At 47.1% G+C, this 25,030-nt stretch overlaps 1 protein-coding gene across 33 annotated transcripts in view; it reads left to right on the plus strand.

The window, feature by feature from the left end:
* SORBS1 (sorbin and SH3 domain containing 1) overlaps positions 1–25,030 on the plus strand; it is a 205,724-nt gene that overhangs the window by 25,022 nt on the left and 155,672 nt on the right. For all 33 annotated transcript variants that reach the window (XM_012723568.1, XM_012723549.1, XM_012723539.1 and 30 more), the window contains exon 2: positions 22,771–22,857. The gene's annotated coding sequence lies outside the window, so the exon portion shown is untranslated. The remainder of the gene's footprint in view (positions 1–22,770; positions 22,858–25,030) is intronic.

A 25,030-nucleotide genomic window follows, 5' to 3' on the forward strand; every position in this document is an offset into this window, starting at 1 on the left:
AGAAAAAGGGATAGATGTGGCCTGGGGACACAGAGCTTGAAGTCTCAGTGACTCCGTGGCTTATCTATGAGTGCTGGGTCAGGTGGGGGAGGGGGCGTAATCTGTCAGTCACTTACTCTCTTTGAACCTCACTTCTTCATCAGTAAAGCAGACAATGCTGCTGCCTGTCTACCTCAGCATTGTTACGAAAGTCAAGTGAGTTATGAGACCTTCGGATCAGCAGATGGTATCCTTAAGATGACATGTTTGCGAGTGTTTTGTAGGTCTGTGTAAATGGTGCCTCTTGTTGATCATCACGGCTCATATTATTACTAATAAATAACACATGATTCTCAGGTTTTAGCTGCATCAGAATCTCTTAGAGGACTCATTAGCCTGCAGATCACTGGGCTCCTCTTCTAGAATTTAGTTCCCTAGCTCCTGAATGGGACAGAGAATTTGTCTTCTCCACGTGGTCAAGTCCCTGTGTGACGGAAGCTGCTGCTCCCGCTGCTGAGTGGTGACTGCACTTTGAGAACCACTGGCACACACCACTTAGATCCTGAGACCATTTACCGGCATCACCTCAGGCCTCGTGTCAATACCTTCCCTTGGGAGGGTGATTATAGCTGTCAGGTCGGAGCTGTGTTGTCCTCAGATGGAGCCGAGAGGACAAGGATGACCCTAGCTCAGTGGCTGTGGCTTGCGGGGTGGGTATAAAGAGCTTCAGTGTTTCCTTTGATCATCAGACGTGGTAACCTCTGGTAGTTACCAGTCCTTGGACCATGTGTCTGGGGCAGCGGGCATGTCTTGCAGGGCTTTGGGACAACTTGGGCAAACTCAACCACACTGGTTAATCCTTCATTCTTGAGACTGGCTCCTCCCCACCCAAACCCACGCATTCTTTAGCTCCTGCAAAGAAATGGCTTTCTTCTTTTGATCTTCCAAGGTAGAGTGGAGGGAACTTTTCTCTGTGGGGCTGGGTGGCTCACCATCATACTTTCTCACCTTAAAAGATTTCTCTTTAATTGCTTCAACCACCACTCTCTTCCCTCCCTCTACCACATGTGTGGTTTCTGCCTAAATTTCTTTCCTAATCGAGACACCCAACCTCTTTCCATAATTACCTACACTGCAGAAGCGGACAGGCTGAAACAGGCCTCCCATTTTGGGACTTGTCATACACGTAGATTGCTTGGCCACACCCCCGAAGATTTTGGAGTCCCAAGTCTGGCATGATTCCAGAGATTCTGATGCAGGGAACTGCCAACCACATTTGGAAACGCACTAAAGAGAATCTTACTTGCTTTTCAGTCTACTGATAAGGAGGGCACCGCTGTCCCGCCTCTGCCCAGCAACCTGCTTGGACCCCTGTCCTTAGAATCTACCACTGTAGATTCTGTACTCCATACTCAAAAGATACAAAGTCATAGGATTAGGGTATATGAAAGGGTAGGGGGTATTGCGTAGAGGTCACTTTCTTGATTAACCAACAAGTGGCCTTGCCATGGGTTTCTCGAGGAAGAAAGCCTCAAGAATTTCTGTAGAGGTCTTTGACCTGTGTGCCTTCCATCATTACACCACTGTACAAGCTCTGCTTCTGCCTTAAGGCCCAGAGCAATTTCTGGGTGTCTTTGTAGCCTACATTTAATCCATTCTCACAACTTCCTGTGCCTAATAATGGATGTTTAAAAATTCCTTTGGTGTAGCAGACCTCTCCTGACCTGCCCGCTGCTCCCCTCAACGGTGTACTTCATCAGTTAGCTGCTCCCCACTCTGTCTCTGATGAATCCCCTCACTGCCCCTGCACCTCTGGCCTATACACCAGTTCTGTATGCATAAATAAAAAATAAATCTTTAAAAAATTCCTCTTTGTTTTATATGGCTCTCCCATGCATTTTCTTTTTTTTAAAGATTTATTTATTTATGCATTACAGAACTGGGGTACAGGCCAGAAGTGCAGGGGGCAGTGAGAGGATGATTCACCAGAGACAGTGGGGAGCAGAACAGGCAGATGGACTGAAATACACTGCTGAAGGGAGCAGCAGGTGTCAGTAGAGGTCTGCCGTGCCATGTGCCCCTCCAGGGCAGGGGTCAAACTCATGCTGAAGTGGCTTTGGCTTCTTGGTGCTGTGCTTTAACCCGCTGCGCCACCAGGGAGGGCCTCCCATGCATTTTCATGGGTCAGCTTTTATTTCTAAAGTTATACTGAAGTGTTCTGGAAGTGATATCTACCTGATGCTGTGTATACAAATGTCTAATCTGTGGCGGGGTGAGAGGTAGGTTCGCCATGATGTTTCTGGGTTAGACTGAGCACTGCTTGAAACCTGCACAGATTTCAAGACCATGGTCTGTAGCACTGACTTGGTATCCAGTGTCACTTAGATTCTGGCAAGTCACTTTTGGTCTAGTCCCTGGAGCATGGCTGCTGTCAAAGAGCTCTTCCAAAGGAGGAGCCCATGGGCCCTGACTAAAGTCCAAAGTTTTAACCAAAAATAGACCAGCATCAGGAAGGGAGCTGCTCAGACCACTGTTTCAGCGCATCAGTGGCTGGCAGAGCCTGCTGACCACGACAGAGTTAGCTGGACATCAGCCATGGCAGCGGATCACTCAGAAGGCTGGTGGAGTTGTGTGCATGAGCTTGTGTATGAGAAAGACGGAGAGGAAAGGTCCTTACTTCAAACAGCATTCTTCCTGTGTCTCCCAAGGATATATTTTGTCCTCCTAAATGTTTTTTTCTGCTTTCTACAGAATAGTCAATGTTCAAAATTGTGGAAAAAAAAATCAGGAAACAACCCAAGAACCAGTTTTCAAAAGGGCCTGGGCAGACTCTCAGCATTTTGTAAATGGCTCTTTCTAGCCCGGCTTTCCTGTGGTGACATGCCAGCTGCCTCCAGCAAGACTGCTGCTTGCTTTGCCCAATCTTTGCTCAGTCTGAAGTAACTGCCTTTTGCATTTTATGCCTTAATGCATTTGGGTAACTGAATTTAAAGGAAGAACATGGAATCAATATGGTGCAGTTCTAGCCCCAAAGATAGTTGGAGCTGGAGAGGCCTCCCCAGATGATCACAGCTGTCCCCTGAGATCTGTTGCTGCCGGGGTCCCAAGTGCAGGTGTCCCCCGGATGACCTTAGTGCTCTTCTCCCGCCCACACTGCCACGCACCTCCAGTGCGCCAACCTGAGGCATGGCTGGTAGAAAGGAAAGACTTTCCCAGGTGGAGGGTCTGCAAGTATTTGAGGTGAAGGAGGCTGATGAGGAAAGGAGTGGTGTTCAGACTGCATTTTGAAAAGGGTTGGGAATAACACTGGCTGGGAAAACATCAAAAATCTGCAAAATCAACACTCTTCTTCCGGGTAAACATGGACGCTGCAGCTGCACCTCGCTGGCCAGGTTCCGCCAACTGCTGCCCAGACCACTGCACCGCCCTCCGCGGTGTACAGAGCAGACTGGACCCTACTGGCGCTCTGGCTCCGTGCTGGGGGAGAGGCGCTCTCTCCCACTTCAGGTGGTCGTTGAACTTAAGCCAGCGCAGATGCACCTGCACGGGGGTGACGTGGGTGCTCTCAGCTCCTCGGCCCCGGGTGGGTTTTGCCGAGTCAATGCAGGCCACGTAGGCAGAAGAACTGATCCTACAGAGTCAAAGGGGGTTTGCAGGTGATTTCTTTCCTGCCGGTATCCTCACCCTCTTAGTCACTCTATAACCTCTCTTATACAAGAGAATTTTGTTTATTTCAGAGAAGCAGCCCACACACAGGATTGAAGCCAGTCCAAAGGGAACGTTTGCCACTGTCTAAAAACCTGTCTCATCTTGCTGCCCTTTGATGAGAACTGGTCCATCCCTTTCGTTCACCCCGCTGTGCCCCCTGCTCCCCAGTGGCCTGCATCGTTTGTAGAACATTTACTGTTTGGGACTTTGTTTTAGTTCTCAGAGCGAAGCTTTTGCCCAAGTTTCTTTAACCTGAGGAAAGCAGACCTGTCTCATCTGTGCTCCCTTTTCTTCTTTTTTGGGGAAATGCTTGGAGGATAAGCTGTCTAAAGGTTCAGGCTCCTTTCTTGATGCGGGCTCAGGGAAGGCTGCAGCACTGTGGGGCTGGCCTCAGCCCTCGAGCGGAAGGTTGCCCCTAGGCGCCTGGTGACATGCTGCAGGTGAATTTGCTGCGGGGTCGCTTCCGGGTGGGCTGCAGCCTTCTGGGAGGTCTCGGGCAGCCTACTGGGATGTGCTGGGCCTGCCCTGGCCTCTGCTGTATCAGACCCTTGGAGCTGTAGAAGGCACGTGAAGTGCCACCTCCCAGGGCTTACGCTTCAAAGAGTCATCAGTCCCAGAAAGCTCTTACGATGTGTCCAGCATCCAAATTACTAAAAAAAAAAAAGTCTCGTGTGTAGTATGGGGTGATCTGTTTTTAAAAGAAGCTCTTGTGGAAGAAAGACTTGGTATTTTGGATGATCAGAAAAAGAAACAGGTCCTTCTTAGAGAGCTAGAGGAATGAGTGGCAGTTTTAGGTGGCCTTCTGGGCCTGCCGACTCCTGTGCGTGGGGTGATGCTGGTCTGTGTGCCCCGGGAGCAGAGTAAGTTAACTCTGGCGTTCATGTTCTTTTCCAGTCTCTCCTCTGGGAAACCATCCCAGTTGCCCGCACCGGCTTTTCCACACAGGGCTCAGAGTTCTTGCTTTAGAGGGTTTGCTACTTAAGCCCTTGGCCTGACTGCAGCTGCTTTTGATGCTCAAAAAAAAAAGAAAAAAAAAAAAGGCAACATGAGCTTTAGAGTATGGATAAATGGAATGCCTTGATTTCCAATTTTAAACTTCAAGACTAGGGCCATCCAATTTTATTCTGCAAATGCAAAACGTAGTAAGAACATGATTTCAAACTGTACCAGGTAAGGATGGCAGGGAGAAGGTATAAATGTGAGAGAGGAATTAAACAGGAACTTGACATGGGATGGGGAGGAGAGTTCATGACAGAGGTGTGCAAAGGAGAGAAGCAAGGCACCAAGAGCGTAAAGCAATAGCACAGATGAGGTGAAACCATTTTACACTAAGGCCTCCATCACATCCCTGCAATTTTTTTTTGTCTAAGAAATCATACCACTGCCCCAAAAATGGTTTTTTCCTTTATAAATGTACCATGTAGTCAAAATCTGACAGCCTGTCCTACCTATCCTTACACTGTAACTCTTGATATTGACTGCTGCTGTAAGAACCCAAGGTCTGATTTAATACTTGCAAAATAAAATATTTCTTTTATCTCAAAGCAAATATTTAATGGTCATTGGATGAGTCCAAGGACTTAAAGAACATTCTCTATTGTTTATTAATATCTGTGTGTATATTATTAAAAAGCAAAGTCCTTCCAAATCACTCAGAACTTCTCTCTGGATGGCAACTTTATTTTTCCTCCCCTGCCCCCTTTTGGGGAGTGTATATTATTTTGTACTTTTAAAAAAAATAACAAACAGTAGTTAAGGAAAAAGTTATTGAAACATGATATTCCAGTTGGAAAGTACAGGAAGCTATATTTAAAGCTTATCATAGACCTGCATCTGAGGCATCCTGGTCTCTCCCCCACTTCTCGTTTTAAAAGTTGTAGTTTTTCTCAGGTACATATGCAGATAGCTGCAAGAATCCAGTCCTTCTGCAGGTCCACAATCTCCTGTCCCTTCCCTCTCCACTCCGCCTCCCAGGCAGTGATTATAACCTAGATGGTTCTCTTGGAAGTCTGCCTTCTCAGAAACTTGCATGTTTTGCTGCCTTGAGGCACTGTCTGCTGACTTCTTCCCATATGTGGTGGGGTTCAGCTCTCCTCCCCTGTATCCCCCCCACCCCCCCCACCTCACTTTTGTGGTTGGAGGAGGAAAAGTCCTGTCTTTGTCTAAAAGTCAGGAGTGTCTCGCCTTATCCTAGATGGATGAGGCTCTTTATGTGAGTCACATGCATATCCTGTGGTGTTTTGTGGTCTTGCCAATATGACTTTTAAAGTCTTTCCAAAAATCTTAGTTTAGGTCTGAATTAGGCATGTGCTATCGCTAGCTCCACAGGCCAACCACAACCAAGGGCCTGTGGGATTGAGATTGAATTAGGGCATCTGGAGGTGGTTTTTGGACTGAATAGCAACTTACTATCCTTTTTTTTTTTTTTTTTATACAAGATTATTTGTGTGTAAAGGAACTGGAGTGTAGGCCAGAGTTGTGGGGGGTGAGAGGATTCACCAGAGACAGAGTGGGGAGCAGAACAGGCAGATCAATGAGGTTCACTGCTGAGGGGAGCAGCAGGCTGGACAGGAGAGGTCTGCTGCGCCATGTGGGTCACCTCTCTGGCTGGGGATCCATCTCAGGCCACAGCCAGCAGTGATCGGATGATAGCGCTGAGATTTAACCCGTGTAAAATGGGAGCACCACTATCCTTTAATTTTATTGTAAAAGTAGGGTGTAAAGGAAATACATGGATCATTGCCGGACTTCTTTAAGTTAGGGGTCCTGAAAGATCCTTTCCTTGAGCTTTCAGTTTCAGAACACTCTTGTGCAGACGGCTTCTGCTTATATTTGGCCAGAGATGTTGGGGGGGTTGCAGGGCAATGTAGAGATGCCTGTGTCCCAGGACCCAGATAGTTTTGTATTAAGTCTCTTTCAGAAAAGCTGCTACAATCCATCTCAGTGTAGGGCATGTGGACTGTACTCCAGGTCTTGCGATTCACTTTGTGCTCACCCACCCAAGGCTCTGAAATCTTTGTCCAACTCTAGGGCTATTCCTCAGGACTTACATGTTTCCTACAGGCTCCTGAGTAACTCCCACATCCTACTTCCTGCTCTCTGCCCCTATTTATGGCCTTGCTGAGTTCTGGAGACCATTCCCTGGGGCTTGGGTCAGTGATCTTACACCTCTGTCACAAGAACAAGGAAGGAGGGAAGGCTGCAAAAACATCTATCCTCATGACACAGTGAAAACTTGGAGACTGAAACTCAAAGCTGTAAGGGATGTAGGAAGCCTCCTGGTATGCACAATTCTGCTTACTACCCTTGGGCAGAAAGGAGCTCGGGGAGTGCCCTTTGCAGGGGTGGGTGTCTTACGGTATCAGAGAGCTCTCTCCTGTTGAACTGGCATTCTTGTCTGGGACTTTGACCACTAAACAGCTGAAGGCGATCTTGAAGGTACAGTTGGTTGAAAGTACTCAACAAGTTACCTTTTTTGTTCTCAGGCTTAGGTGATATGCAATGGAACAATAAATGATCAAACATTTTAGAAGAAATGACAGGCATTGTTCAAAAGCAAGAAAGCAAGAATCACTATTGACTGATGTAAGGACTGTGGATGAGCCTGATTTAGACTTTCAGCCTTGTGAACTCCATTAGTTGGGAACATTGCAGTAACCTATTTTCGGAAACAGTTTCCTGGAGCTTTACTCAAAGTTGAAAAATGCCACATTCAGCCTTTGTTCCACAAAAGTGGCAATATGAGAATAGTCCAGGTCACCAACCGTTTTGACTTGGATGCCCTTTATTGTCTGTGTGCTATTTTTCCACCTGTCATGTGTGTGTTTAGTTTAAAGATTCCCTGAGAGTAAGAACCCACGATAATGTAAAAAAAGAACTTCTGAAATTGAAGATAAAATACTTATATGTTTTACTAATTGGGGAGGAGGAATCCCTATTTCGTGGAAGGAAGGGCCTGACTCATTTTGATGAAAGCACGGTAGAGTGTCAACAGCAGGCTTTTAGGATTGGTGACCCACCTGTGACCCCAGGCCGAGGTAGGAGCCGAAGTACACAGTGACAATATGCAGTGACACAGTGGCGCGTCCTGGCCTTCCCAGGCAACCCTCCCTGGGCGCTGCCTGTATCCTTACCCAGCCCTCACCCAGCTGCCTCTCGCTCTGACTGGGGAGGACCAGCTTTGTAAGTGCCAGGAGCAAGTGTCTTCTCAGCGTGCACTGGAGTCTTGATGAAAATGAGTCTAACACACAGCAGTTACCTGTTCCTACCTGCTCCAGGCACTATTATCTTTGCTTTCAAATTTGTTGGCCGTCTTTGGAAAAAATCACGTGGGTGCCATTTGTTGAAATGTGTCACCAGATCACTCTTCCTATTTTTCTGTCATAAGCAAATTAAAAATAGTTTTAAGTCAGAAAGGAATAAAGAAGTAAAGATAAAAAATAGTTCCAAAGGGCGCTGTAAAAAGGAGCTGGTGAAAACTCATGTTTTCTAAACACTGTTGCCAGAGAGGTTCAGTTTTGTTTTTCTATTTCACTACGATTTTGAGTTATTCAAGTCTGATAGAACGATATCAGTGACATGAGGAGTAATTACAGTATCTTTTGAAATTCTACCTTGGAACCCCACCAGGAACTAGCCCAGATTCATGCCAAGGAACACATCATAGGTTTTGGGTTTTTAAAAATGTGTTTTTAAGAATGCTTGTTTGAAATGTTAGACCTTTTTATACTTAGAGCATTGTTTCAGTGGGTGGAGTTCCTTTTTGATCCTCTGAGTTTAAACTTCTTACTTGGAGTGGCCATAGTGACCATCCTGGGTCGTGGGTCAAGAGGCCCCGAGAGCCAAGGCCAGCACATGCGCTGCTGGTGCACACGCTTCTGTGTGAAGCTCGGCCCCCTTTTTTCTCCCAGTTCTGAACTTTTCTGCTTCTGCTGAATCTTCAGAAATAGTGTCCATCGAAGGGAAGCTGTGCAATGCTTTATATAAAAATGATTTATGTTCATTAAAGGTAGTGATTACTGTTTCCTTTGAGATTTGTTTTCCCAACTTTCTATGATGAACATGCATTACTTTGCATTAGGAAAAAACAATCACTGAACAGAAGTCAGATTGCTTTCAGACTCATTCCCAAACTGCTGGCGAGGCACCAGGTGGACCCCACAGCAGGGGTGGCAGGAGCGGGCCCTGGGGAACTGCCCCCAGTCTTTTTACCATCAAAGTTGCCTCTTCTGTTTTTATTTTTAAACACTTTTTCTTTTAAATATCCTTTGCTTTGAAAAATTTCACCCAAGTCACACCATGTTTAGTAAGCAGTGCTTCCCCTGTTGATTAAAGATAAATGGCCTATCGGGATGACCTGGCTCCTTTGTGAGTTGCTGCTGTTACAGTGGAGAGTGAGGACTTGGGATGTTGTCACTGGCCCTCCTGCTGGGTACCTCTCTGCACCCTCCATCTTCACTGCTACCTAAGTGCAGCTTGCTGAGCTGATGAGCCAAGGTCAGGGTTCCGCAGTGAGAGTGCGTCTGCATTTTGGTCCAAGAACCCTAATTCCTTCTGATACTGCCCTGACCCTGCTTTGATTTTAGATGCAACAACACAACCCAGGAATGAGTAAGTCTCCATGACTTGGCTAATCTTTGTGTCATCCTCAGTGTAATCCTCATAATAATTGTTCACATTAACTGAGTGAGCACTTATGGTGCACCAGATTCTTTTAAATGTCTCCGTAGATGATCTCATTGGAACTCCATCTTGCCTCCTCATCTCTGTGGGGTTTCTGAGTGTGCTAGCGTTGTGGGAATCTCCCATGTTTATCTAGTTATCATTTTACAGTAGTTGGAGAGTCAGACAATCTGGGCTTCTTTTCTGGAAGCCTGTTAATTAAACCTCCATTTTATTGATGGAGAAACGGAGGCTCAGAGTGCTTGGGGTAATTAATTGTTCAAGATCATGAGACCAGAGAACAGCAAACCCAGGTTTAAAGTGCTGCCCACCTCTTTCTCTTTAGTCCCTCCCCCATTCTACTCTGTTAGACCAGGACGGATTGCCTTCACATCCCAATACATCACCGCATGCGTGTGTTTCATTGACTCTTCAGAGCTCCTCCGCAGGCGGTATGGGAAAGCTGTCCACATCCTCCACCTTCCTGCACCTATGTGCAACTCGCTAAACTTATTTCAGTGTTGGGGTCACAGCACCTTCTCCTGTGTCCTGATGGACCACGATGGAGGGAGTTTGTGCTGGAACTTCAGTTGGAACTTGGTTCTCCCCTTTCTAATTTCTCATCTTTAGATTGAGGCCTGTGGGATCAAGACCACAGCAATGACTTTTAGTGCCTCTACTGTAGTCATCAGGGTTCTTTTCCTTCTGCCCTCCAGGAGTAGGAGGCAGTAAGCTTCAAATTCCTTTTGTCAAGAAAGCTGGAGAAGGAACTTAGATTCTCCTGATTCAAAAGATAGCATGCAGGACTGGGATTCTTAATTTTTCTTAGGTCATGGACGCCTTTGAGAGTCTGAAAGCTTTGGACTCTTTCCCCTGAAAAATTTTAGCCAAAATGACCTTTAAATTGTAGGCAAGATGCTAAGCCCTTACCTGTATTTTCTATTTTAATTCTCAAACCGAATGAGGTATAGGTGCTATAGTTACCTCTGTTCTACACATGAGGAAACCAAGGCACTGAGATGACTCGCCCATGGGTTCACATTTAGAAAGGCACTGAGATGACTCGCCCATGGGTTCACATTTAGAGCCTGCAGTTGATTTCAGATGGGCTTCAGGACTCAGAGAACTGCAGTTCTAGTATCCAAGCCACCACGACCTGCATTGCTTAATGATGGGAATTTGTACATGAATGGGAGAGCAGCAAATAGCAACCCCACAGCTAGTGACCAACCTGCTTGTCAGGGTCATAGAGGAAAGAAAGACTGCTCATGGCTCCCAATTCCAGAATCCTCCCCCATCCTCTTAGATTAGTAGGTACATCTATGTGGGGTTTCTAAGTGTCCCAAGCCTTGCAGGGATCCCACACAGTTATCTAATTGGCATTTAATGGTAAGTGAGTCAGACAATCTGGGCATCTCTCCTGGCTCTGCCCCTCCAAGCTGTGTCACTTGGGCGTCATTCAGACTCTCTGAACTTGTTTGTTCATCGCCAAGCCAGGGAATTGAATAAACTCTGGCTTCACCAGGATGGGGAGAGCCTCTCCCCTGTGGGAGCAGGGCATTGCCCTCAGTATGTTTCCAGTGCCGCCCACAAGCAAATCCAGCATGCAGTGTTCTGTTACGGAGATTAGTAGGTCCAGACACGGACATGTGATTGCTGACCCCGCTTGACAGTTCATAGAGTGACAGTCAGTGAGCATGAGAACTAAGAGTCTGGAATAGTTTGTATTCTGCCTCCTGCCTTTCTATCCCCCTGTTTGTCCACAGCTCCCAGAGCAGATTGCTTTAAAACCCTGAGCCCTGGAATGGTGGAAAGAAGCTCTGACTACTTCCGCCCAGCACTTTGATTATGTAGGGATGGAAGCAGGCTCAGAGAGGTACAGCAACTTGTTCAAGGCTACACAGCTAATCCATGGAAGAGCCAGCACTTAAGTTCACACTCTTTCTCAAAGGTCATGGTTGTCCCCTCACTCTCCTCTTAGCAACCTTCATAATCACGTTGAATTTTTTATCACTTTTTTTTTTTTTTTTTTACCTTATATGGCTCTTATCCGCTCTTCTTGTGTCCAAGAAAGTAGAGGCTGGGTCATTTTCATCCTCAGTTTCGTGCTCTTCCTCCTCATTGCCTCCCACACTGCCTTAGGGTGTGTTGAATAAAGGAACGAAGCCATTTGCTCAAGCAAAGCCATCTCAGACAAGCTTGCTGTTGGTAGCCCCTAGGTCCACTTGTGCAAGATGGATGTATCCTCAGGGTGAATCCCTGCTGTAGCCAGAGGCCCCAGAAACACCCCTGTCCCTCTCCTGCTCTAGCCCTTTAGTGAGCGGTGGATATATTCGGGGATGTGTAATAGGAAGCGTTTGGAAGCCCAGGTGTTAAGGCTTAGTAATGGCTGTGAGGGGCTCTCTACCCAGCAGAGGTCTAACCCATAGAAGGAGCTTCTTGGGAAGCTGGGCTGGCTCAGCTGAGTGAGGACGTTTATTTAGCACCACTGGGCATTACCACTACGTAGCACTCATGCTGCTCCTCTTCGTCACATGCTGTGCATGCCTTCTCTTCTTTCTAAAGAGAATTCTATCATCTGTTAGTCACTTTCCCCATCTACCCCACTTTCTCAGCAGGAAAACTTTTGCTTGGTTAGCTCAGTTCCTGGTCAGTTTTATAGCTAGTCAGGGAATGAGTGGAGGCTAAGTTGGAGGGACAGGAGGTGAGAGTGGTGAGAGAGAGAGAGAGAGAGAGAAACGGGAGGAACCGTGTTTGTATCTGAAGAGGCCCAGTATTTGTGAGAGAGAAGGAATGGAGGCTAAAGGAAAACATTCAAGGTAGTTCAGACTTAGTGGAAAATGTTATCAATTCCTTTTCATTGTATTTTTTTTCCCATAGGGAGGAAATTTGCCCTATGAAGAAGGAAAAGGCTGACCTTTTTGGCTATGTTTTACCTACAGAAATGTTTTTTGGTAAGGGTATTTAGGTTTTTGTTTTCCCAAGAAATTGCTCTTTTGTTCTGCTTGTGGATGAGGTGGCTTAGCACAGAGAGGGTTTTCAAATCAAGGGAAAGAGCAGTAACTGTTTGGTTTAGATAAAGAGTGCTTTCTGCCAGCAAGCTTCCTGGTGAATTGATCTGCGTGCCCTGCTTCCCTGCCTTCACCGTCAGTGAGATGACTTCTTCCAGTGCCCCCAGAATAAACACACTGCTAGAACTTGCAGTTCTGTGGGGAAATCCTGGCCCCTTTCTCTTGGCTCTGAGAATGGGGAAACACTTATGCAGAAGCATCGGAAAGGCAGGCCTGGCCTCCAGAAACTTGGGGCATAAGTTGGTGCTTTATGGTATGAGCCAAGGGCAGAAGGGGGAGCTGCCCGGGCCCCTTGTGCATGGCCGGTGGGAGTGCAAAGTGCTGCAGTCTCCTTAGCTAGTTGCCAGGCTACTAGGTCCCTTGGAGAGTTCAGTTTTCAATCCTCCTAAGGAGCCCCTGTGAGGCAGGAAGTGTCAGCTACCTTCTGGTGTTGAGAACAATGTCCTGGCCAGACAGTGCTTTCCCACCTGGGTTTAAAAGATCTCAGGACAGCAGCTCTCTGTTGAGGTCAGTTTCTGGCCTTTTCATAGTTCGCCCCTGCCATGTGCAGGCTGGGCTGTCCAGCTGTTGTGGGAAAGTCCCCAGAACCCTGATGGCTTCAGTCACAGTTCCTGAGCCAGCAGCAGCGTTTTTCAGAGCAACACAGGCCTCTGCCTCCAGGATACCCCGGAGCTAAGTAGTGCATGCACCAGCCGCCCCACACCCAGTCAAAGGGCAGAGTCTTTAGGGGGCTGGGGCTCCTCTGGTGGTGCCTTTGTAGCTGGAGAGTGTCATGCCAGCTGCAGGTGCTGTGCAGACGGGGTGTGTGGCTAGAATATTTGATACAGGATCCTGGGTTCAAATTTCGTGGCAGGAAGGACAGAAAGAGCACAGGTGGAGAGAACCATCTGTGTGCAGGGCCGTGCCTGGGGCTTCCAGGTGGGTATTTGTCTACACTTGCCCAGTGAGCTGGTGTCTGCATCCATGCGAGGGCGGTACCTACGCCAGAGATGGTGACTGGATTGGGGCGTGCAGTCGGCCAGGCCAGGCTTGACCACAGCCCTCATTTTCTCCATTCTGAGTATAATTCCCAAACTAAAATGACATCTGTCTGGGAAATAAAAACAAGATGCAAGCTACATATATAATTTAAGGGTTTCTAATGTCACATTCAAAAGGTAAAAAGATATAGGTGAAATTAATTTTAACTCTGCACTTCCCAGTATAGCCAAAATATTATTTCAACATGAAGTCAATATAAATATGTCAATGGGGTTTTTATATCCTTCTCCCCCCATGCGCACCAAGTCACCTAAATGCAGTGTGTTCGTTACCGGTGCAGCAAATCTCCAGGCACACCAGCCACATTGAAAGGGCTTTGTGGCCACGAGTGGGCTGGCCTGAAGGACAGGCCAGTTCTGCTGTCTCTTGCCTGCAGCGGTATGGCCTGCCTGGCGGCCCAGCGCAGCAGGAGACACAATTTTCTAAATCGCTGGGTTTCAGTCACCACAGTATGAATTGGGGCTGGGCAGTCTGCGTGGGCGTCACCTGAGGACGACTGCGTAAAATTCCTCAGTCCAGGAGTCCGGACCCCAGTGCAGCGGGAGTGAACCAACTGCCTGGAAGTCACCTGGCCATTCACCTGGGTTGGGACTCGGCCAGCCCCCTTTCCGGACACTTGCATTCTAAGCACGTCCTGGGGATGTGGGGGAGGTGGTAGGGTGATGGGAATGTGGGGGAATGCATACCCTGAGGGCCTTCTCAGCTCCTAGTAAATGGAACTGTACTTCAATGGAGAACAGAAACCTGCTTATTTATCTGGATGTGATCTTGTATAAGGGGTGGAACCTTCCCTTTTGGCGGCTGAGAGAAAGGTCCTGTGTTCTCAGGAAAGGTGAGACCAAAACATTTAGGGGAGAATAGGATACTGTGTATTTAAGCTGTGTTCTTTGCCAGTGGTTTGGTTTTAAAACTTATTTGCTGACTTTGAATAAGAAATTTGGTCCTCAAAAGAGCTGCCACTCAGGGGTCCAAACCTCAAATGCCTCAGATGTCAGGCAGGTACCTTGGGATGAGGGTGAGAGAGGGCAAATCAAACTCCTAGGAATGTCCTACACTTTCACAAAAATGTTGCGGTCTCCCTTTCTGGAAATGTAAGACCCTTGTGGTCTTTCATTTTCCCGCAGTTGATAGAGAAATATTTTTTTGTTAAGAGAAAAAAACAGTGTAGGCACCGACCAGTGGCCACGGACACCAGCCTTGGTGTCAGGGAAGGACTCAGAGTCTGGCCTGCACAAGGGGAGCAGCCACACCCCTCTCCTTTCAACTGTTCCCCTGAACCCCAGTGTTCCCAGAGCTTGCTGTTTTTAAGGAGAAACCATAAATGCGCAATACTAGAAGGTGAAATCATTAGCTTCTAAGCCGTTTTTTAATTCGGAAATAATCATAGACTCACAGGAAGCTGCAAAAGACCCAAAGTCACAGTGTTATAGGACAAAATCTGTTATATGATAGGGGAGAGAGGGGCACCCCTGAAGCCCCAAAAACCTGCCTGCTCTAAGTGGGTTCTGCTATCCGCCACAAGACAAAACATATAAAACTTTAATGAAAAGGGACTTTAACACAGTGAGTATATAATACAGAAGACAAAGAATATAGTTTCTAAATCAAACACCTGAAGTGACCCATCCCCTCGTGGGGAAAAGCCCACCCAAAAGGGATTGGCACAAAGCAAGGCCTGAAAGCTGCCACAAGACTAAAGCAGCTTCTGTCCGGGACCCATGGAAAAGGGTCAGAAATGGCCAGACAAATCTGGGAGCAAAAGAGCAACATCAAAATCAGTATAAACACTGCCGTAGTCACCTCCCTACAGGTCTCTCACCCACATCTGCCTTCACCAGTCCAGGGTCAGGAAACAAGTCCTGTTTCTTCATTACATGCTTGCTGCTCTGTGTGGCTTCCTTAGGTCTCCTCCTTCTCCATCCCTCTTCATTTCCTTCTTCTCTCTCCTTTTTCTCTGCTCAGCTTCACCCTCCTTCTGGGTGGGGCAGGGAACCTGGAACTTCCCTTTTTCCTAGGGACCACCCTGTTACAACGGGAGTCCTGTGTCCTTGTCCCGCTGGCAGCATCTCACGTGAGAGCCGCAGTGCAGCTTCGAAACCAGGACGTGGAGGTCACTGTGGCCCATGGGCCTTTTCCAGACCATCCCAGTTATAGATGTACTTGGGTGTGTGCTGTGTACACACGTGTGTTCTGTGCAGTTTTATCAAGTGCAGTTTGCGTGACTATGACAATCAAGAAAATCTTTGGCTTTTAAATTTTGTGAGATTTGTTAAAAGCTGCCTAGGTAGGCCTGTGTGTGGCCTAGTGAGGTCTGTTGCGTCCAGTTTAGTCCAGTTTTTCAAGGTCTGCTCTAGCCTAGTGAACCACTCATATTTTTTTATAATTCAAACAGATTTCACCATTTTAACACACACAAGTTCACATTCTTCACTACAGTCTGTGTTGTGCAGCGAGCGCCATTATCTAACCTAGAACATTTTCAGCACCCCCAATGAAACCCATCTTCATTCGCCTCCTTCCCTCCTCCCCTCAGTCCATGGCAACCGTCAGTCTCTGTACTGTCTCTCTGGGGACTTCCGGGCAGCTCATGCCAGGGGGATCCCTCAAAACATGACCATTGGTGTCCGGCGAGCCCTTTCACTTTACAGAGGATGAGATTTGGGACCAGGAAGGGGACACACCTTGTCCTCTGCTGGTGGGTGGCAAAGCCTGGACTTGAACCCAGAACCCTTGAATCTCTTTGTATAGTAGCTTTCTGCCTCTCGCCTCTCGCAATGTGATGATGGCACTGCTTCAGATTTCAGGCCTGCTCGGTCAGGTGTTATTTCTCCCATGACCACTTTTGCTCTCAGTTGGCTGTAATACATATGCTTAATAAACAGAATATTTTCTACTAAAGTGGGGTGGTTGTTAAGTTCTTCAGTGAGTACATGCAGGATATGGGAAGTGTAAAATAGAAAGCAAGGTAATTCTGTCTCGGGGACCTTTACCAAGCACCTGCTGTGTCCCAGGCTCAGGGTTAGAGTGGGCCCCACTAAGGGACAGTTGGCTGGAGGAAACCGAAAGATGAAGTCTGCTCTCGAAGTGAGGGAAACATGATCGAGGGGTGGATGGGAAGGACACCTGGCCGACCTGCGTGGCCATGAGGGCGCTAGTAGGCACATAGCAGGTGAGTCAGCAAAATTTTAGGCTTCAGGAAGGTGGGTCCACGCAGCCGAGCTGACTGCGGTGTGGGGGGTGCAGTGGGATGCTGCAGTATTGGAGATACAGCTGAAAGCGGGCTTGGGTCAGGTCTGTGAGGTCTTAAGGTCACATCCCCATCCCCCTGTGGATATCTGGATTTTTCAAACTGAGGCTGGCTGAAATGGAGCAGAGTAGGAGAAGCTGAATTTTCACAGGGGAGTGGGGTACATTGTGGTAAGCCAGTGTCTCAGGCATGACAAGATTGGGAACAGTCAGTTCAAGAGAAACCAAGAGACCATTCCAGATGCCATGCCTGAGGAAGTCATGGGCATCTTTGAAGGACTCTTAGCTCTGTGCCGACCGCCTCCAGTTCCTCCTTCAGACACTCACGCTTTGTGCAAGGAGCTATTGTGCTGGGTTACAGCAGTGCACCAAGCAGACAAGATTCCTGTCCCCTGGAGCATAGATACATGAAATAATTATAGATTGCAAAATGCTTTACCAAAAAGTGGCTTGTGCTGGTGGGAGTTCCGTTAGCTGGCCAGAGCTGGCTCCAGTCAAGAGGTGACAGTTGACTTGCGCTCTCAGGAGTAAGAATGCAGCAGCCAAAGCAAGGGACAGGGTGAGATCTTCACAGGCAGAGAGAATAGCAAATGCAGAGCTCCCAGGGAGGCGCAGCCTCTGGCTGGATGCTGGAGGGACGCTTTCTTGGGTAGGGGTCTGTGGACCAGAAGTGCCCTGTGGATGCATCTTGTCTTAGAAGTAGAGTGGGAGGGAGGGAATCACCAGCTTGGGGAGGAAAAAATGCTTACCCAGTGGAAGAACTATGATGTCACTGTGAGTCATTTGAAGTAGGTGCACAGGTTTTTTTTTTAAAGGGGAGCTAAAAATTATTTTGCTATTTTTCAACTAATTTTATTCTACTTTATAAGCATTGTGTCATTCAGAGAACTTGGAAACACTCCTTCTCCCTCCTACTGACTCTGCAGAGTAGGTGAGAGAACTTTAAAGAGCCCTCAGAGACCCACCTTCTTCTGCCAACGGTGTGGAGAGGACACTGGCCACAGGACAGGGGTTGCGTGGTGCTGGGAAGTGGGCGCACCCCTGCACTGAGCTGCGTGGACGCTTCGGTGGCATTCACGCCCTCAGGATGTAGCCCAGTGTATGACCACAGAGGGATTTGTTCTGGGAAATTCTTTCCAAAGTCAAAAAAAGGAATTCATGCTAGAAAGTCATCTTAAATAAAATAATAAATTCAGTGTGAAGTTTTCAAAAATCATTGCACCAAAAGGAAATAGAAAGATAATTGTTCTGATTTGTTTTCTGCTTTAGTTGGCCAGCCTCAAGGCCAGCTGGGGATTTTCCTCCCTGGATTGTCTGGGTGTGTTAATGGAGAAGTTGCAATTACTGGAGGGAGGGGAAGGCATTCTCCCATCAACACAGGAAATAAGTTGCATCTTTGACTTAGAACAAGGAGGGCTAAGTCTGAGAACCCAGGGAGAATATTGGGAAGGTCAGGTTACCTGCATTGGACATTCCTGTGTGCCAGCCTCTGTGTGCCAGGCTCTGGAAGGAGGTCTGTGGTTGGGGAAGAGCCATGAGCTAAATGAGAGGCATGGGTAGGATGCTTCAGGTTACATAGTCCGGTGGAGTGAGGGTGCACACAAAGTGCAGCACTCAGGGCAGGAGGGAGACCCAGAATTCCAGGGGCCCATAAGTTTATAGGCACCAGACGTTCAGATCAGACCCAGAAATTTGAATCAGAGCCATGCCATGCCTCATGACTAGACTTGTGATCAGATTCCTGAGACAGGAGCCTGTCCCCACTGTCACTGTTTCTCTAAGGCAGACAGCGGCTGATTGGAGCATCAGGCTGAGGGGCTGACCCTACTTAGATTTCACTAGGAGTCTCAGATGGCACATTTGAACATCCTCGCCCCTCACCACCCAATAAACTACTGTTCCATGCTGGCTCTGGCCTAGGCAGGTGATGTTGGCCGTGGGGTTCTACTTGGTTAGTGCATCACCAGTACCGACCTTCTGAACAGGCTCTTTCCTAGGCCTCTAGATTAGTGGACTAAGTAGTGGCTTCCTAAATTTCAGAGCCTACTAGCAAAACTGAGTGGTTGGTGAATGGTAGATCCTCTTTTAACGCAAATTTATTTTTAGGGAGCTTAGAGGATTTGAAAACTCTGTATTAGGACACAGTGGTCAGCCAAACGAGAGATTCCTTAAAACTTAAAAAAAACAGGTAGAAGGCAAAGCAAAAATGATGCCATGGCCGCCTGCCCTTATTCCAGGGAGTGGGAAAGTGATGAACACTGTCAGGGATTCGTGCCGTGACGGAGAGACACACCACACAACGAGTGTGTAAGGCGAGAAGCACTCATTTGTTCAGTTGCTCTGGTTGATGTTTGGTAGGAATGGAGGTGATGTTCACAGCACTCAGTATTCTGTATTCTTTGGATTGGGTAGAGATGAGGATGTAAATGAAGGAGGCAGTAGTGAAAAGGTGTTAGGACCTGGGGCAAGTCTCTGTTTTCTTTTGGGGCATAGGGTATCCCAAAGGATTAGTTTAGGTAAGGGCTTAATGGTACTGCAGGAAATAATGGACTTCCTAAGTATTGAGGGCCACCAAGAGGGACAAATTAATAGCTTGTACTTTTCCTAGACTTCCTGCCTTTCCCATGCTCTTCCAGATTTGCACTTGGCTCATGTGGGAGACTTCTAGGTTGAAGGGGATGCATGGGAGTCTCCTGATTCTAGGGAGGATACTTATGCATTGTTGCTAGGCCTTGCAGTCAGTTATGTGGGTTACTGTTGCTGGACCGTGTGAAAGTCACTTGGTAGCCTCTGACGATGTCGGGGAAGAGATTTCTCTAGGCTGGTCCATTCAAGGAACCAGCTTAATCAGATCTGTCATCTTTGTGGTACACAGCATTTACTTTGCCATTCTTGGCTGGTGATTGCTTGGGCCATTACTTGACCACAAAGTGGAAATCTGGGAAGAGAAGTGCTCAGCTGGCTTGACAGGTTTCTAGGCATTGCATTGATCTGCCATGTCCTGCCCTTTGGTGGGCATTAAGGACCTGATCAAAGTGCTCTCTGCTCTGGAGCTGTTCCTCGAAGGCCAACACTGGGTGCCCCTAAGCCTGCGTTCTGCCAGGGTGAGCCTGAGGCTTTCAAGGGCTCAGCTGTGCTGCTGAGCCAGCTCCAGTCACTTGCCTGGAGGCCCTGGTTGTGGGGTCAGTGTGTGGAGAGGACTAGAGCACAGAGGAAGGCCCCCTTCACCTATCCAGTGGCCTGGCTGATGGCTTTTTATGGTCTTTATTTACTTAAAATAAAAAGGAGTTAAGTGATGTTTGCCATAACGTTATAAAGGGAGTGGGTAAACATCTTTGGTCTACTGCCTGCTTTAGGATGTTAAGACCTTAAGGACATTTGTTCTGCAGTGAGTGAAGCCTCACTGCAGAAAGGTACCCTTTTGCAAAAGAGTATCAAGTCTGGGCATCAGAATCATTTTAATAATTCCTGGATCTCCATAGGAGAGATTCTGATTAAATGGGTAAATGGGTCTGGAGCCCAGGAACTTTTTTTTTTTTTTTTTAAGTTTTCCAGGAGAGTCTAATTTTCATCCAGACTTGGGGACCAACCCAGTAGTTACAGCTCCAGGGATGCTCTTCCCATTCTTCAGGTGATTTCAGCCTCCTTGATTCCTCATACTGATTTTGAACCTTGAGCCCTAACTGAGCACATAGCTGGTCTTCACTCCTTTTTATGCCTGTTTTCCAAAAGGCTACCTTTGGGGGACGTTACTTCCCTCTGCCTCCCATCCATGACTTTGTCTCAGCCTAGATCCGAGCTGGTGGCTCTTTCCTTTCTTACCCATGAAGAGAAAAACTCCACCTGGTCATTTTGATGGGCAGATATCAGATATCCTGGGACATTTTATCATGAAACTTCCTGTTTGTCCAGGCAGTTGTGGGCATTGAGGCCCTGAGATGGAGCCAGAACCTTCTTGTGTCTCGCACAGGGGAAAATCTCTTTACTGTCCTCTGAGAAACATTCTGGAAAGCTCAGTATTTCCTAGCGCCACCAGACACTGGGCAGTGTTGTGTGCCCTAAGCCATAAGTCAGCATTGCCAGGGAGCAGAGCTGAGTTGGTGGCATTCTTGATACAAGCGCTGAGTGTGCCTGTAGGGCCGCCATCAGACCTCCATGGGGGCTGGGTCACACAGCATGAGGCGGGATTTTTAGACCCATCAGGTAATACCCGAGCCAGACAACATCACGTGGGAGGGCTGTTCCCACTGCTTCTGCCTACGTTGCTCTGCAGCCTGTCATCCCACATCCCCTCTGCTCTCCCTGGTGCCCGGCCCGAGGGCTTCCTCAGACCCCTTTCTGCGCTCACTGCAGTTACACTAGGGGCCCCCCTCACTGCTCCCGCAGTACCTGTGCCTGCCTAGAACTTGCTTTTGAATCTTTGAGTGTCGGCCTCTCTCTTTTACGTAGGCAGGACAACTTAAGGGTGGACTTTTCATCTGTCTATCTCCATCACTTTGCACTCTACCTGGCTCTAGCATGGTTCAGTAAATGTCTGTTGAGTGAATGAATCAATATATTCTTTGAGGGGATGATATAAATAACTGCCACTGAGTTCTTTCAGTGAATAGTGTTCATTTATTACAGGCTGGCCCTTGTGCACGTAAGCTTGTGTATCACCTTATATTAAGTGAAATTTAATAGTATAAAGAGTATTTCAGACACTTTGGGACATTAACTGAGCACTGTTGAAGTAGTTGCTGTGTGGTATTTGTGAGAATTTTTTAACAGCAAAATTATTAAAAATGTCACATTAGGAAACAAACCCTAGGGGAACCAGTGCACTTGTATCTGTTGGCAAATGAAGGTATGGTACAGAGTGGGTTGGCTATTTCCTCTTTATCCCTGAATTTAGTACTTCTCAAAGTTGTGTGTATGTGCCTGTGTGTGTTTGTAGTCATTCTGTAAGAGACTGTTGTCCAGTGGAATGCGTGAGAGAGTCCTGGATTGACAGTCAAGAATCCCAAATTCTGGAATTAGCTCTGCTACTGTAGGAGTAGGCGGGTCAGTTTTCTGCTTATAACTGGCATAAAATGGGAGTGTTGTATTTGTTCAGGGATTACAAATGTCTACAGGAGTGAGGTCATTAACTTAAGTTGCCATACACCTATCTTATTTTTCTCTTGAGACTTGGCATGCTTTTCTTTTGTTCTCCTACTTTGTTGGAGTCATAGGTAGAGTGAAATATTTCTGTACCACAAGAAAAACTATAATGCAAGGATAATGATAGCCATAGATTGTGTTGGGCAAGAGGGAGTGGTGGCATTTGGGGTCCCCAAGCTAGCCTATGATGGACAGTTGCTACTTAACATCAACCGATCATTTTCAGACCTGAAATTGTTGGTATATGTTGACAGATCTGATATTTTTTTAAGAGTCAGAAATTGGGATTTTTAAAGTAACTCTGATTTTAGGTTTTGATTTAAATTTTCTAAATATGTCCTACCCATGAATGCAATGTCACTCTCTATAGGCTAGGCATACCTCTGGGCTTTCAGTTTGGTGAACCCTGTTATAGACGACTTCTAAAGCTTTTCTCACGATTCATTAGTCTAGTGGGGACCAGTTCAGCTGGTATATTGAAGTTTCTTTACTTTTACTTAGGGAAGTAAATGTAGGGATATAGTAGACTCAGAAAAGGACATTGTTGCTCTGAGCCTAAACTTTGTGCCTAGCAACCCACATTTGGAGAACTTTTTTTTTTAAATTTATCTATTCATACAGAACTGGGGTACAGGCCAGAGATGTGGAGGGTGAGAGGATTCACCAGAGACAGAATGGGGAGCAGAACAGGCAGATCAACGAAGTACACTGCTGAGGGGAGCAGCGGGCAGTCAGGAGAGGTCTGCCACGCTATGTGGGTCTCCTCCAGGGCAGGCGGGGATCGAACTCATGCGGAAGTGTCTTAGGCTTCTTAGTGCTGTGCTTTAACCCGCTGCGCCACCAGGGAGGGCCCTGGAGAACTCTTGGAGAGAAGTCACAGGTGCCTGATTCATCCCTAATGTTTTATGTTTTTCTGTTACAGGTGTTGGCATTTGTTGGAAGAGCTTGTAAAGCTGCCTTTGCCTAGAGCTCCAAGACCAATGCATCTTTCCTTCGTCTTAAACCAGTGGTGAATATGTGTTTTTTTGTTTTTTGTTTTTTTCCTTCTGCTACAGTGAAAGGAAATATTGTCAATAGACTATAGAATGTGATTTATACTGTCCTTTCATTCACCGAAGGTCACCGGAATGGGCCCATGCATGTCTGGTTCCGCCATCATTACTGTAGGGTGTTAGGTGAATTGTTTGCCCCTGGGGAGAGAAATAAATCTGCCCTGCTGAAAGAGATTGTGTATATGAGAATGGCTCAAAGAAAAGTACTGGAAAAATATAAGATAACCATATTAGGGCCTGAGATGTAGAGCAGGGCAATGTAAACATGTAAATTAAAATGTTGGAAAGACAGGCCCTCCCTGGTGGCGCAGCGGGTTAAAGCACAGCACTGAGAATCTAAAGCCACTTCCACATGAGTTTGATTCCTGCCTGCCCCGGAGGTGACCACATGGCGAGGCAGACCTCTCCTGACCCGCCCGCTGCTCCCCTCAGCAGTGTACTTTGTCGATCTGCCTGTTCTGCTCCCTACTCCGTCTCTGGTGAATCCTCTCACCCTCCGCAACTCTGGCCTGTACCCCAGTTCTGCATGAATAAATAAAATAAATCTTTTAAAAAAAAATGTTGGAAAGACAGATTTTAAATTCCTATTTTCTGAGACCTCAGAGTGGTACTGTGAGAGATTTGTGTTCCATTTCCCCTTCCATTATTGCTGCTTTTTTCTTGAAAGATGAGTGAACTGCATTTCACTATCACCTCCATTTTTATTTGAAATTAGATAATTTCTGTAAGCAAATGTTCTTCCTCTTTTGAAAGAAATTTAACTACTCATCATAGCAGGTAAATGTCAATTGAAAGAGGTAAAAATACGCCCTTTAACACCCCTGTGTCCTGTACTGAGATGAGGCTGCTGCAGGCAGTCTGGTTGAGGCTGGTTCCAGGGGCGCTGGGAGCCAGGCAGGCAGGTGACTGTGCATCTTGATGCCAGCTCCTCTTGTTGAGAAGAGCTGGCTTGTTTGTGGACTGCCTGGTCAGGGCCAGTGAGAACAGTCCCAGTGGCCCGGCCTCCTGGGAGTCTGCAGGTTGCTAGAGGCGGGCACAGGAAGAGGAGCAGTCAGACCAGGCCAGGCCCAGAGTTAGGACCCAACTCAGGTAGGAAGGGCCGACTGTCTAAGTAGCAGTGTCCAAAGGAATGTGGGTGTTCTGGGTCCCAACCCCAGAGTTCCATGTGGTAGGCAGAGCTCTGTGGTCAGAGCATTCAGGGAAGCAGATGCCTTCAAAAGTGGGTGGTACACTTGGCCCCTTCAGTAAATGTGTGTTCGTGCCTCTCTTGTACCAAAGCTCTGCTCCAGCACTGGAAGGTTGGGGATCATCAGACCGAGACTCCCTGGAGCTTAGAGTCATGAGATTGACTAGTTAGAGTCATTAACAAAAATAAGAGCCCCACAAGGGCAGGAATCTGTGCTTCTTCACTGCTGCATCTCTAGCTCTCAGACGAGCTCTGTGCACACACACGATGGGCGTTTCAATAGGTGATAGCATTCAGGTAGTAGTAAGTGCCACAAAAAAAGGAAACAAAGTGAGGGGTTCTTTTGAAAGTGTTGTGTGTGTGTGTGTTCAGAGATGCAAACCGTTTGACACTGGGAGTGTCAGACAAAGGGAGCAGCGAACATAAGGAAAGGCCTTTGTGCAGACTGTGCCTCTGTGACAGAGGACAGGAGTGAGCTGTTTTGGCTGGCTTGGGAGTGAGGATGGAGAGGGAGATGAGCGGAAGTCAGTGTAGGAGCCAGTTCTTGTTGGGCAAAGTTTGGATTTTTCTGTGGGATTGGTTACTGTTGGAGACATTTAAGTAGAACAGTGATATGATTGTCTTTGGGCTTTAAAATGTTCTGGATACTGAGTAGAGAATAGACTCTGGGGCACGAATCAGTGTAACCCGTTTCTTCTCGCGGTTTAGGCAAGACATATGGCTTAAGGTCATGATTACAGAGTGATGTGAAATGGCCAAGCTCAAGATATATTTTGAATGTACAGGCTGATGGATTGACTCTGGGCAGAAAGAAGAGTAAAGGATGGGTCCAGTTTGGGTTGGTTTTTGGTGGATGACATTGCTCTTTACTGAGATGTGGAATAAAGATGGAGGTTTTGGAGGAAACCCCTCTGGGTTCTTTTTATTAAATGTGAAATGCCCAT

Source organism: Condylura cristata, unplaced genomic scaffold (genome assembly GCF_000260355.1).
Source record: "Condylura cristata isolate star-nosed mole 26May11 unplaced genomic scaffold, ConCri1.0 scaffold00011, whole genome shotgun sequence".
Classification (NCBI taxonomy): domain Eukaryota; kingdom Metazoa; phylum Chordata; class Mammalia; order Eulipotyphla; family Talpidae; genus Condylura; species Condylura cristata.